Genomic DNA, 15,319 nt, shown 5'->3' with positions numbered 1-15,319 from the left:
ACTTTATTCTTTATCTGCTGGGTGAATTAGGTAGCTTTTCAAATTTAAATATATTTTTTTCTTAATCTATAATATTACATCATAATTTATTTGTTGATTATATTTTGTATTATTAATCTGAATCTGCAAAGTAACTCGTGACTAAATAAATGTATTTGAGTAAATAGCACAATATGTGCCTCTGAAATGTAGTGGAGTAGAAGTAGAGCTGGGCAATATGACAATATATATCGCCAAAACGACATAAAAATGTCTATCGTATTTATTTTCCATATAAAAACAAAAGAAATTTACTACAAAATCATGTATGGATTTGACCCTTCCAGTGAAACCACAGAGCATCTCTTTGTTTCATGCTCCCATACGCAGTTGTTCTGGAAACAATTCACAGAGTGGTGAAGGAGCAAATCCACAGCAATGCCTACTATTGACCATAATAGTATTATTTTTGGTGTTTTATTTGAAGACAACAAAATTGGACCTAATGATTAATGTTTTACTAATTTTAGCCAAATTCTGTATTCATAAGGCAAAATTCTTAAAGACCCTGCCCATCTTCATGAGCTATTATAATGAAACTCAACTCTATATTAAACCTGCAGTAGGCAACAATGTTTTTGTCATCATTGGGCAAAAATTCCATAATAACCTTTCAGCATATTGTAATTCAAGTGTTCTGAGAGATAACTAGACTTCTGCTCCTCTTCATGACTCTGTTTACAGGCTTTAGAAAATCTAGCACGTGACGGTAGACTTTGACCAATCACAGGTCATTTCAGAGAGAGAGAGCGTTCCTATTGGCTGTGCTCCGGCTGGTGGGCAGTGCTTGGTATTTCCTCAGCAGATCTCAACATGGCTGCCAGGTCACAAACTTTCTCATTTTACAGCTAAACAGTTAGATTCTAAACATTTGATCAGCGCTGCCTAGTTTGACCACTTGCTCAGAGTTCGCGAGTGATTGACAGCCGGCTCTCATAGACGGAAGCTGGACGGCAGACTCCAGATCAGCTCTGAGTGGTTGTTTTCCTCCGGTCTGTGAAATCTTGCAGATGCCATTAGGAGCACCAAAGGACACAGAGACACATGAGCTTGTTCAGATTACCTGTCTCATGCACTACTATCAGGATATAGCGACCGTTTTATAAAAATAACTTTCTACCAACTGCATGCGTCCCTGAAATGAAATCAAAATATGCCAAAGATCTCTTTATATTACTTGAAAATGATCCGACCCTATAACTAACGATCGCGTAACCCCTTTTTTAAAGGGGAATGGTGGAATGTAACTAATTACTTAAATACAATTTTGAGGCACTTCTACTTTACTTGAGTATTTCCATGTTCTGCTACTTTCTACTTCTACTCCACTACATCTCAGAGGGAAATATTAGACTTCCAACTCCACTACATTTATCTGACAATTTAGTTACTTTACAGATTCAGATTATTAATACAAAATATAATCAACTAATAAATAATGTAATATTATAGATTAAACTACCCAGCAGTATAAAGTCATTAAAATGAGCTCCACCTTTACCAGCTGCAAGATTAAAGTGATGAACACATTAATGCATCAATAATTAGAATACAATAATATACATTATTCTGCATAATGAGTACTTTTATGTTTGGTACTTTAAGTATTCAGATGCTAATATTTTTGCACTTTAACTTTTGAATGCAGGACCCTTACTTGTAACAGAGTATTTCTACATGGTAGTATTGCTACTTTTACTGAAGTACAAGATCTGAGTACTTCTTCCACCACTGCATGTACTATAATACAATAAACATGTAATGCAATACTAATATAGTGTAACAATATAACATGTAATAGAAAATGTTTACTTAATGTGATGCCCCTATTGACCTTGCTTTGTTTGGTAAACCAATAGTGAGGCAAAGATCAGGGGAAGTAAACATGAAGTGCAATTAGGAAAACTGCTGTAAAAGGGACTGACAGCGCGCGCGCGCGTTCTCGCTGTCTCGCTCCACCTCTAGACGTGAACGCGCGCTCGCTTCACACTGCAGAAGAGTTATTAGCTCTGAGAATATCTAGTGAATGTACAGTGGATGTTTGTGCAGAAATAACTGCTGCAGCTCCTCCAGACCAACAGAGGTTTCCCGTGTCTTGTGAGGTGACGGGGCTCCGCAGAGAGAAACGTTATCAGCGGCACCCGGTCGGAGATGGTAACGATTCTCTTCCTGCTCAGTCCCGGCACCGACCCGCTTTTCCTGCTCAGCCGAAAAGCCATTATTGATTCATGGAGAGACCTTCGTCCGGTCAGCTAACATTACTGCCAAGCAGGTGAAATATAGAGTGATATTGTGGTTTTAGCAGACGTGTGTCGCCTCACTGTTTTGAGCGATGCTTGTTCACGTCTACGTAGAGCGAGCAAGCGCGAGCCCGATGCTGACTTTCGTTGACTTAACGGCCACAGGTGTCGCTGTTAACAAGCATTTCTGAAAGTTACAAATAGTCCCTTTAAGTCCTGAAGAAATTCAGACACCTGAATGTACATAAGCATGGGACTCAAGTTCTCTGAGGGGTAGAGATAATAGTATCTAATAGATACTTACCACCACTGGGACTACCATAATGGGTTTTCATCACAAATATTTTTTTCTAAATTAAAAAAGTGGATAAAGTGTGCTGTGCTAATATTTTTTTAATTTTAGTTAATCACCCGGTGCTGTATCAAAACTGTCTGCCCAGCAGCAGGTAGGGAAGGGAGAGTGTTAAACCAGTTATGAATCAGCTATCTTCTCAAGCAATACTTGTTTTAATACTACTGAACTCTATTTCCCACAATGCTTCACTCCTGAGTGCACGTGTCACCGCTGCCAGCAGACCGGACAGAACGTCACATTCCTGCATCATTCCCTTTTTCCTTCAGGACGTCGGAGTTCAGAGCTGCGGCTAATCCTCATCCTCTCCTCCACTACTCTTCTCTTAGACCAAACACACCCATGACACGGCGGCTCTGATCCCAGGAGGACATCCCGGGTTCACCAGGAGTCCCAGAGGAGTCCCAGAGGAGTCCAGTCTCTCTCCAGGGTGAGGATTGATCTCTCTTTAAGCCGGTGGAGGAGTCTCTCTGTCTGTCTGTCTGGTCGGACTGCTTTCACCGCTGTAGCCAGATAACAGTAAGGATCTGCTGCCAGTGTAGTGACCTGGTTGTGCTTTGTCCTCAGACCTGTTGATATAACCCGGTTAACGTAGGGTTGGTGGGTTAAACCCGTTAAACCCGGTACCGTGTGGGCCATGTTGTTTACTGTTGTACTCAATCACTAGCTAGCTACCGTTAGCTAGCCGGCTGGTTAGCCGCAGAGCTGTCGTCACCATTGTTACCATTGTCAGGCACGCCAGAGCGTGAGGAGGCTCCTCCACATGTGTCTTTGTTACTTAGACGTGGATATTACGCTGAAAGGAGTTAAATAAACGTTACCGTAAACGATATAAATGAAGACGTAGCTAGCTGTTGGCTAACGCATCTACACACAGTGCTAGCATCCCAGACGGCATGGGCGTGGTTAGCACAACACAGAGCTAAGGTGATGATGATGATGGGCTGGTGATGGTCAGTTGTTAAGGTCAGCTTGTGCAATCAGTTTGGTTTCAGTAAGGCTGTACCTGCAGGACAGGAATGATCCATTCATCATGTTAAAGCCATGGAAAGCATGCTGCAGATCAGCAGCCATTGACTCTAACAACAAAGAGTGGGTCACAGCTGCTGTTAGTCTGTGTTAGGACAGAGGCAAATCAGTGATATACACCTTGAAATCACATGTAATCTCTCATCTCCTATGAAAACTGAAGGAGTTGAAGCAGATACAAGCAGTTGTTTTGGTAGTTGTTTTGCATGTTTGATTAATTAGCACCTGGTGGGACATGTTGAATGTGTGCTGGAATCATCTCGTCCTTGCCACTTGAAAATCAATACAAATATATATCATTACTCATGTTTTAAGTTAACGAAGTCTTAAAACTAAGTGGTCTATCCTAGGAGTCCTGACTGCCACTATTTTTAAGTTATACTTCAGTTTGCTCACAACATTCCTGAGATTCCTGCTGATCAGACACTGATTGGATCAGAGTGACTTTACTGAGATAAAGGTATGTTCGCGTGATACCACAAGTCACACAACAGAGACCCTCCTGACTCGAATGTGACAGGATTTTTCACTCGTTTGATGCAGAAAAGCAACACCAAATTTGCATGATTTATCTCAAACAGACAGCTTTTTTTTCAGTGGAGAATGGGTTAGTGAATTGATAATCAAATGTATCTGATCCTGCTGAGAGGATAATGTGCTCTATCTTTACTCAAGTCGCATTTACTGCGGTGTCTCAGCTACTGTAGTCATATGCTAATAAATAAGTCTGCCAAGTTGTAAGTCCGGTTCAGCCACTGTCTGTATTCACTGTGAAGAGACATTTAACTTTGCTTTGTGCCTGTCATCTAAAGTCTACCCTGACTGATCGAGTCATTTGTCAACTTTTTTTCGTTACCTTTTGTGAATATGGTACAGTCAATAGATAGTTGACTGTACCAGTTAATTGGTGGATTAATTAATGGTACAGTTAATGAATTTATGAATTATATATCAGTGTATATAATGTAATCATAGCCCTATATTTATCTGTCATCAGCCTAAACATACTTGGCCAAAGTTATTTCCAATATGGAGAATGACATGTTTGTTGAAAAAGGGTCTTTTCTAGAAGGTAAACTGATACAATAACAATAACTTGCTAAAAGCTCTCACGTGTCTCGCTGCCCGACAACCTATCCTAATCTTAACCATTCAAGTTCATGTCTGACCTCCATTTGAGGTCAATGTCTAGCATTAAACATTCAAGGTCAATGCCTAACCCTAACCATCTAGCGAGAGTTTTGCAACTTGGGTGTTACCTTCAAGAAACGACCGGAAAAAAGTGCCAGTGCTCAATTGTGGGCCTACGCTTGCAGGAAATTTAGGGTATGTAAGAAACCACTAAGCATGTATCCTTCCGGTGACACAGCTAAATAGCCATCAACTAACTAATCTAGAGAAAACTAGATTACATATAACATATGTGAGATTGTACCATCAGTTAAGTGATAGTAATTAACACAGAATAAAGCAAAGATTTAGTGGCACGCTATATTTACTGTCGGTAATCGGCCCTGATAATGTTGCATGCACGTTGCATTATGTCGTGACAGTGGTATGAGGTATTGTTACATTCAGGAAATAGTTGGTATGCACACACACAAACGTAGGTGTATACGTCAGTTACCTCTGCCAAGGCAGAAGGCCCAGGAAGGAGGTTATGTTTTCACCGGCGTTGGTTTGTTTGTTGGTTTGTTTGTTGGTTTGTCCGTTTGGAGGATTAATCCAAAAGTCTGCGATGGATTTGACTGCCACTATTTTTTAAGTTAGACGTCATTCGATTTTGGTGGCGATCCGGATCATGATCTGGCTTCGGGATTTTTTTTTAATAACTCCGCTCAGCCTATACATTAACCCCACAGGCTTTAAGACATGCGCAGTGTAACTGATGACGCGTCACCCTGCCTCTTTCCTTCTGCCTGCAGAGAGAGAGGAGGGGGTGGAGGGAGGGGGGGGGACACCTGTAGATTCAGCGTTTTTTCACATTAAACCCGGAGAAATTTCAGTTGAGTTAGACCAAAGCTCACTTGGTGAATGTTGGAAAGAGTAACGACGACGGTTTAGGTAAGTTTTATTTAGTTTCTGTCCAGTTTGAATGAAGTGTTTTACGATGCTCCGCTACGTACAGCTGATCTCAACATAAACAAAACGGAGAGGGGGGGGCGGAGGTCTGCGCTCTCCGAGTGGCATTCTAGTTTTAAAGGTCTGCGTTTCTGCCCGTCCAGACTAAAACATGACCTTGGAGTTTTCAAACTAAAACATCATCAGCAGCGTTTTCAAACGTCTCCCTTTCAGAGGGTTCTAAAACGCTGGAGTAGTGTGGACGCAAAGCATAAACGTAGCAAAAGTTATGCATTTGAAAATGAAAACATATTTGTGTGGCTGTAGCCTGTGGCTGTATGTTCTGGATCTCATTCAGATTCATGTTAAATACTGCATTTTATCCTGACTTTGTAATGTCTTGTACAGCTGCTCTTGCGGCTGCAACATATATAGGACTTATCCATGTATGAATTAATCATAGGTTTTATCCAAACTTTGTAATGATTACATGTTGGTGTGTACTTGATGACTGATCTGCTCACAGAGGTGGCATGTGAAATTTAAGTAGCATTTGGTTTAGGGTCCTCTTCCATGATTAATCTGATCTAATCTGTGATCTAGGCTCTGAAAAAGCTGGTGGTTGATCAATAGCTGCACCTTTATCATCTAGCTTTTCATTTTTTAGGACCTTAGCTAGGGCTGGGCAATGTGACAAAATATATATCGTCAAAACGATATAAAAATGTCTATCGTATATATTTTTCTTAGGGCGATTTTTAGGTTGTAGAGGGCTCAGTTTTAAAACTAGAGTGAAGATGCTGGCATCATTTGTAACTATAAAAAATTAGGACTCCATTGGTGCCAACCATGTCATAGTAGTTTGCCGAGAAGGAGGTTAAATAACGCTCCAGACTTACGCAAAATATTGGCAAGGAAAAACTGTCATGGCCATTTTCCTAGGGGTCCCTTGACCTCTGACCTCAAGATATGTGAATGTAAATGGGTTCTATGGGTACCCACGAGTCTCCCCTTTACAGACATGCCCACTTTATGATAATCACATGCAGTTTGGTGCAAGTCATAGTCAAGTCAGCACACTGACACACTGACAGCTGTTGTTGCCTGTTGGGCTGCATTTATGATTTTTGCACATTTTTTATGCTAAATGCAGTACCTGTGAGGGTTTCTGGACAATATTTGTCATTGTTTTGTGTTAATTGATTTACAATAATAAATATATAGATACAATTGCATAAAGCGGCATATTTGCCCACTCCCATGATAAGAGTATCAACTCACTCATCACTCATCTTCAACCGCTTATCCGGGGTCGGGTCGCGGGGGCAACAGCTCCAGTAAGAGTATCAAATACTTGAGAAATCTCCCTCTAAGGTACATTTTGTACAAAAAATGTGTGATTAATTTGCAATTAATTATGAGGAAAATACTCAGTACTTTTCATTTGTCGAGTATTTAATTCACACGGGAATATACAAAAATAGGCTTTACCATGTGAATATTTCATATGATATATATCGTTATCGAGATATGAAATGACCTATATCGCTATAGACAATTTTGGCCATATCGCCCAGTCCTAACCTTACCCGACTGCATCACAGCAACAGTCCAATTTACTCTTAATAGTTAACTATTGAGCAATGAAACACAAAGACTTAGATGGTGCTGTGTCCCGGTAGCAGAAAAATAAATGAGTATCGCTGATGTTTAAACTTGGCCCGAAACACAGTTTCATTTAGACTATCTAAGCAGAGTCAGTGCAGTGTCATCACCCCAGTGATCTGCAGTCCCAGCACATATGACCGAGCTGCATTGATGTGGTGAGTGATTGAGTCCATGAACTCTGACCTCAGAGGGTCAAACGGTGTCAGAAAATGACAGAAGGATCCTGACAACAGTAACAGATAATAATGATGCCAGGGGTTCACGTGAGTACAGTAGTAGCATGTATGCCTCATGTTAAAGCTAACGCTAACGAAATGGGCTAGTGTTTACGCACCACTCAAGTAGATGTTTAGCAGTATTTTGAAGAATGTGGAGGAGGAGCGCGCCGTGCACACAGCTGCATGTCATGGAGAGAGTGGGAGTAGCCTGCAGTAAACTGGAACACCCTGACTCAGCCTGCGGAGCACAAATGTAGCCTCGTTTCGTTTGGGAACTGCTGCTGCTCATTACGGCCGCCTGAAGTGTATGGATGAGTGAGTGGGAAAAGAGACAATGAGAAGAGGGAGATCATGGGGGGTCATGATTGAGGAAAGACGTACAGTAAGAGAGAGAGATATCAGGTGGTGGCTTAAAGCTGAGAGCAGAAGGCCTTTAGCTTAGTGCAGGAATGCAGAGTAGCTCTCTAGCAAATGATATCGCCTCTATTTTATGGAAACAAGCGCTACAGAACTATTGTCACAGTCTTTCTATGGCCGACCTTTTTGTTCTCGGTACCTCGTTTTGTCATCATCTTGTGTGTTCAACCCCGCTGCAGCTCTGTTGCCGACTAACCTTTGTTGCCTCTCTTTTGTTGCCATTCAGCTTTGAGGCCTCAGAAGTTCTACCTACACTCCATACATGTGTGTGAAGCCTTGTTTGTCTGTATTTGTGTGTGTGTGGATCTGGACAGAATAGCATTGTGTACAGTCCCACGGTACTGCACATGCCTTATGCTCTCCCATTAGGTCACTGCAGGGGCATAGGGGCACAATGGGGCTATTGTTTTAAGTGTACACAGTACACACACACACACATACAGCACACATTCCCTTGGACCCCCCCAGGCTATCTTTTACTGATCCGTTCCTCTAGATTCAGGTCATTCAGCTCCAACTGTATGAGTAAACACATTTACACGGTGGTGCTGTGGTTAGCTGTGGTTAACACTGGTGCCTCACAGCAAGAGGGTCGCAGGTTTGAATCCGGCTTGGGGCCCTTCTGTGTGGAGATGGCATGTTCTCCCCGTGTTAGCATGGGTTTTTCTTTTTCACAGTCCAAAGACATGCAGGTTAGGTTCATTGTTGACTCTAAATAGGTGTGAATAGGTGTGTACCCCGCCTTCGCCACCCGCAACCCCTAACAGGATAAGCGGTTGCAGATGATGGATGTTCACACCTGGCGTTAGAATGCGTCTCCACTAGGAATGTCACGAGAACCAAAATTAAAAAAAAGTGATGGTACTCTTTTTATACAGTACCAAAGGTACCGTACGATGCCTGTAATGGTCGTTGGTAGTGATGTGACAGTGAGGATAATTTTCCCACCGGTAAATAAACGTGTGACAACCCGATGTTACCGATTACACCGGACATTTTACAAGAAAGATGACGGTCAATATGTGCAGAGCGCTGACTCTGATCTTTACCGTCGGGTGGCGGTGTGTCTGGCCTCTCCGGTAGAGCTTTTGTTGCGGTGCTCCGCTGCCGGGTTCTACCTGGCGCCGCTGCTCCGTGCACACCGGCTGTGACAGCTCCATCCACCTCACGGCGATTACCTCATTAGTGTTATGGTTCCCTTATAACATTAGGATTAAACGTGAAATATTGCCAAATAGGTGCGTTTGCTTTTCACTTTGACCACAAATCCTCTTCCTCCTGCTCCTGCTACTCTGAGCTGATGGACCAAATGTGTTCACGGTCAGTATGTAGTGTCCGTCGTCTGACTATCGATTGATAACATGCCGCTGATACGCCAAAATGAACAAAATGGGTCAATCCTTTTTATTTATTACTTAAAGGCTACATGCCTCTGTTTTTTGTAATATTCAAATGTTTTTAATAAAAGAGTACGTGTTGAATTACATTACAGGGGATTTATTGTTGTTTTGTTTTGTTTTTACCGTGATATCGAATTTGGTATCGAGAATCGTGGAAATTCACTGGTATTGGTATCGACTACTAGATTTCTGGTACTGTGACATCCCTAGTCTCCACATTCGTCTCCAGTGGCCACTTGTGATCCGATCTCACTTCCCCGCTCTATATGCAAATAAACACGTAGTAAACACATGGCTGATACAGCAGACGTTCTGACGTGATATTACATGAATGTCAGTAGCAATATCCTACATAATCGTGAATTCGGGTACATTTTATTAACATCAAAATAAAAGGTTATTATACCCGGGGACCTCTGCACCGCTGTGTTTGCCAGGCAACAGCGGGGTACAGCGCTCCAGAGAGGGGAGGCAGACGGGCGGGTACCAGCTCCTTGCAAAGCAGCGCAACAAAAACACTGGCACATCTCCGACAATATGATCTCCGATAATATGATAATAATGCACTTTGCGTGCCTAGTCTGTAGATATGTAGCCTATAGGTAAGATATATTTTAATAAAATACAAATACGGTCCTTCAATGTGGCCCAGCACACATTCGCGTACACACTGCTAAAAGAATGTGGCCATATGTTTCCCAGACCACCTCTGAAAGACCCGATCTCAATGCATCTTGAGTACGTTCATCCGATCACCGAGGACGCATGTTAATACCAGATCTGAACAGGGCCTTTGAAGTTGGTGTATAATTTTAGCTCTACAAACACATATTCCTTTATTTTAGTGTCGAGATCAACCTGGTTCCTGCTACAACTTTCTGGAAATGCCATATTCTAGTTTTTGGCTACTATTGCTCTCCCAGCTGAGTTTTGCATGCATGTCAGTATTTCTACATGCCTCTAACATGCAGCTGTTGGTTGAAAACTGTGTTTGATTTCCATGATTGACTGCTGATGTTGATGATGAAGAGAGTTCTAAGACTTTATACAGGAGTAGGATCGGGGTCAATTAATTTTTTTTTAATTGACTGGCACTGGCTATATAAAGCTTGATATTTTTCCACAGCGTTGTGAGTGAGTGAAGCAAGAAGTTGGACAAGCAATGTGAACTTTGTGCTGAAAACTTTGCCACTATTTCAGCAACCCTGATAACCCTGGTCCAACCCTGGTCATTGGTGTGAAAGGGGTATGAAATGACCTGTGATTTGTCAAAGTCTTCCGTCACAGGCTAGCTTTTTAAAAGCCTGAAAACAGAGCCATGAGGAGGTGCAGAAGTCTAGTTATCTCTCAGAACACTTGAATTACAATATGCTGAAAGGTTATTATGGAATTTTGAACTGCATACTGCCACTTATAACAGAGTAAAAAGTAAGTCCAAGAAAGGCACTGGACATTGCTCTAACATTTGAGGATAAGTAAAGTCCGTAGTAGAGCAGATTAGGTGAATTAGCAGCTCTTACGCTGCATGGGGTGAGAATGTTGACTTGTACTCCCACTGGGGCGACTGGGTCTCATGTTCTGCTCTGTTTGGGATGTGTGGATTATGGTTCTTACCGTTTGGTTGTTGTGTAACCATATCAAAAGTAGTCTTTGTTAATTCTTAGTCGACTAAGAATTTCTTTAGTCAAGGACAGCCCTAGAAATTGCAAACATTTTGTTAATTCTACGGCAGAAGAGAGATTACCCAAATCTTGTCCAAATCTCACACTGGCTTTACTCTCAATAATGACCGTTTACAAAATGCTAAAGGACACCATACCAAACAAGATTCAAAGGTTTTATTTGTCACATGATGCTCATTCAGTATGTGCAGTGTAATGCAGGCTGGCATCCTCTTGAGGCTGTGCTAAAAAAGGCTGGTATTGTTGTGATAGAGGAGTAAAAACAGCATGGAAAATCATTAATGGCAACTTTGCATCTTCAGTCACACATCTGCTGAAATTTGAAAACTTTGGAAAGATTATTTTTTTCTGCAGTGCCACTCAATTTTTCCCCACAGCTGACTATCATGCATCAATATGTATTCATACATGCAAAGTCACAACAGCTTTTTCTGACATTTTGCTGTTTGCAAATGATCACAATCGGGCTGCAGGATCTGTTAGTTGCTCAATCTAACCTCTCAAAAATAGACTACTCCAAATTATGTTTGAAGTGTGAGTTAGTTAAGCCAGCCAGCCCGTAGTAGACCAGATTAGGTGAATTAGCAGCTCTTGTGCTGCATGGGGTGAAAATGTTGACTTGGACTCCCACTGGGGCGACAGTGGATCATGTTCTGCTCTGTTTGGGATGTGTGGATTATGGTTCTTACCGCTTGGTTGTTGTGTAACCATATCGAAAGCTGCAGATAGTAGTTTATGATACGTGATGTGTTTTAATTGTGCTGTGATAAAGCCAGTATGATTTGTTGGGAGACATTAAATGTTTAGTGGTATTGTGTCTTTGGGCCCAAGGGGATAATGGTTTACATAGTTGTTGTTGTTATGCTTTATGTTGCAGTTTCATGCAAAACTGACTTCTTTATGTTAGGTATGAACCTTGAGAATATTCTTCTAATATCTTACTTAAATCGGTACATTTTGGCAAAGAATTGTCTCCATTCAACCCCGTCTCATAAAAATTACGTTCCCATACAACTAAACTGCATTCTCAATTAGTTTTGGAAGGAAACGTATTTTGTCGTAGATTACGTTTATCTTTTACGTATCACGAATACGTTTGTAATGATACGTAATTATACCACATTATACCTATGTGGTATAATAATGAGCATAACAAGTCGGCTGCCTCACTGATCTCCTGCGTGTGTCACGCATGTGGCATCCACGCCGGCAGTGTTTCTGCTGCTGCTGCTGCCAGCTCTCTTTCTTTCCACATAGAGTATGCCTTTCACAATTTTATTTCATTATAAATGTCATTTATATTTATTTTAGACAGAAAAAGGTTAAGAACCGTGTGGTAATTTGTAAATAATAGTAATAATCCACAATTAAAACCCCATATTTTATTCATTCATGGAGCCCTGCAAGTCACTGCATGTTCTACAACACTGTCCTGCACATATTTCACAATAAAAGCCTTGGGTTAACAAATGAAGGAATTCTGTCCACCGAAAAAAAATGCTTGAGGGCTTTTATTTATTTTTGTATTTTTTTTAAAGTTAATTTTTTGGGGGCATTTTTTAGTATTTTATTGACAGGACAGTGGATAGAGTCTTGGAAAGGGGGGAGAGAGAGAGTGGATGCGGAAAGGGCCACAGGCCGGACTCGAACCCGGGCCACCGCGGTTAGGACTGAACCTTGTTACATGGGCGCCCGCTCTACCAACTGAGCTAACCAGGCGCCCCCTGCTTTTATTTTTAAATAAAGCAGAAAGTGTTCAAATTAAATCTTTACCTTTTTTCATGTCCGTGACATATTCTACAGATACAGACATTGAAACTGTAGTAATTGGGTCTGTAGAGTAACTCGCGAACTCCGACCAAACGGTCAAACTAGGCAGCGCTGATCAAATATGAATCAATATTATTTAATTATGTTAATGCCTATTTCTCTCCTCAAATGTTTTCAGAATCATCTTGTAGTGCACGGTTTAGCTGTAAAATGAGAAAGTTTGTGACTCCACTGCCATTGTGAAATCTGGTGAAGGAATGCCAAGTTTTGGTCACATGATCGGAGCACAGCCAATAGGAATGCTCTCTCAATGAAATGACCTGTGATTGGTCAAAGTCTCCCGTCACGAGCTAGATTTTCAGTGCGCCTGGGAATGTGTAAATTCATCACATCACCATGCCTCTGAACTACACTTTAGTTTCAAAAGTGACGATGCTGCGTGTATTGTCGTGGACACACCATTTAGTTTAGTTGCTGGGTTGTCAGCTGTGTGTCTGCTTGGCGTACGTTACTCTGTCTGCTTGGCTTAACGTTACCGAGTGTCTGACAGACCGTGTCTGTTTGTGCTACGTTCACAGCTGTATCGTTGCCAGTGGCCTCGTGCTTCCCGTTGTCACACACATACGGCCTGTCAGCACGGCGTAACGTTAGCGAGTCTCCGTCAGACCGTGTGTGTGTGGCGACGATGGGTGTGGGGTTGTCGGTGGCATTATTGCTGTGAATATAGCTGTAGCTGTGTGTGTGCAGTTTATTTGTCGGTGAATAAAAGCTACAACTCCTCAGCTCAAGACCCGAGCCAACTTCCTGTATCTTGCAACAGCGGCTCAGACTCTCTTAAGGTGGGCTGTTAAGGTGGACCAGCTTTTCTCCGTAAAGTGACAAGCCGATAGTGTTAATCGGTTAAAATTCTTTATGTTGGTTAAACGGTTAATTATTAACATCCTTAGTCAAGATTGCACAATATATCATGATCACAGTTGTTTCATTTTGCAAGTAATCATCAATATACTCTGTCTCTTATGAAGTATGGATGGTGTAGATTGGCGTTTGTCTCAAACAAAGAAACAGTGTGCTGTCCAGTGCCATGCTGTGTCTGTCTGGCCAGTTCAGTATCAGTCTGGATGGTGCTGGGCTCCGGGCACAGTCTTCAGCGCGGTTTTACTGTAGTACATGCTGCTTTGCATTTTACAGTCTTGAGCTTTCTCTGCTGGTCGCCTTGACTCGGACTCCCACATCTAGTTTAAGCAGACCATTCATTTGACTCAATAACCTTCTCTGTATTTCCTTAGCCTGTTTTTCAGACCTCTGAATCACTGCTCAAATCTCTGAATAGTTGAGCAGCTCAAATACACTCAGCTGCCAGTTTCTTAGGTACACATATCTTAAAGGTCCCATATCATGCTCATTTTCAGGTTCATACTTGTATTTTGGGTTTCTACTAGAACATGTTTACATGCTTTAATGTTCAAAAAACACATTATTTTTCTCATACTGTCTGTCTGAATATACCTATATTTATGCTCTGTCTGAAACACTCCGTTTAACCGCATTTCAGCGGAATGGCAACGGAATTGCGTTGCTAGGAAACAGCTTCGGTCCATGTTTACATCCTGTCAGCTGATGTCTTTCACATACACTGCAACAGGAAATAAACTGGGACACATTTAGTATGTTTACGTTTAAAAATGTGAAATGGTCTAAATATTGTAGATTTGTGACATCACAAATGGACAGAAATCCTAACGGCTTGTTTCAAACGCACAGTTTCTGAATACGGGCTGTGTGTATTTCTCCATGGATTGAGTGTTTTGATACTTTCACTATCTTGATATCTCACTTTAGCCTGCTTTATAATATGAAAGACATGAAAATCTCACTTTTTACAATATGGGACCTTTTTAAACGTAGTCTAATGCAACAGCCCTGCAATATATCTTACTTTCATGAAGTTTATGACGTGCAGTCTTTGTTGAAACTGTTATAGAGAGGTGTTGACTCAAATGTATTGTCATTGTGGTGCTACAGTTATAGTGCTGTTGAATTATGCTGCGTTCATCTTCCTTGAACACACAAACGCACTACTCCATTTAATGAGTATGGAGAAGATTACACAATGTTGTTGGCTGAACAAGATATTCTAGAAAGAATAGAAGTAAACTGTTGTTGTCCATAATTGTTGGATACTGATATGCCAGTTCTTCAGCTACAACAAAGCTTACCGGTTGGCAGGCAGTGAGCTCTTTGTTGGAACAGCTGGTAGAATTGAGGGAAGGGGAGCGAAAGGGTGGAGACAGGAAGGAGCAGGGGGGAGTCGGGGTATGTGGGACTGAAAGATGTAGTTTGAGAAGGGGAGGAGAGTGGGCCAGACGGACACAGATAGAAAGAGGAGGGGGTCTCACACCATAATGGCCCATGTTACTACAGACAGGCCAACGCTACAAGC

General features: G+C 41.7%; 1 protein-coding gene across 1 annotated transcript in view; it reads left to right on the top strand.

The window, feature by feature from the left end:
* The first annotated feature begins 2,858 nt into the window (after positions 1-2,858).
* ctif (CBP80/20-dependent translation initiation factor) overlaps positions 2,859-15,319 on the top strand; it is a 79,101-nt gene continuing 66,640 nt past the window's right edge. The window contains 1 exon segment of the mRNA XM_037752605.1: positions 2,859-3,061. The gene's annotated coding sequence lies outside the window, so the exon portion shown is untranslated.

This window comes from Sebastes umbrosus, chromosome 19, assembly GCF_015220745.1.
Source record: "Sebastes umbrosus isolate fSebUmb1 chromosome 19, fSebUmb1.pri, whole genome shotgun sequence".
Taxonomy (NCBI): Eukaryota; Metazoa; Chordata; class Actinopteri; order Perciformes; family Sebastidae; genus Sebastes; species Sebastes umbrosus.
The sequence above is the reverse complement of the archived record's forward strand: the minus strand, read 5'-3'. Positions and strand labels throughout refer to the sequence as shown.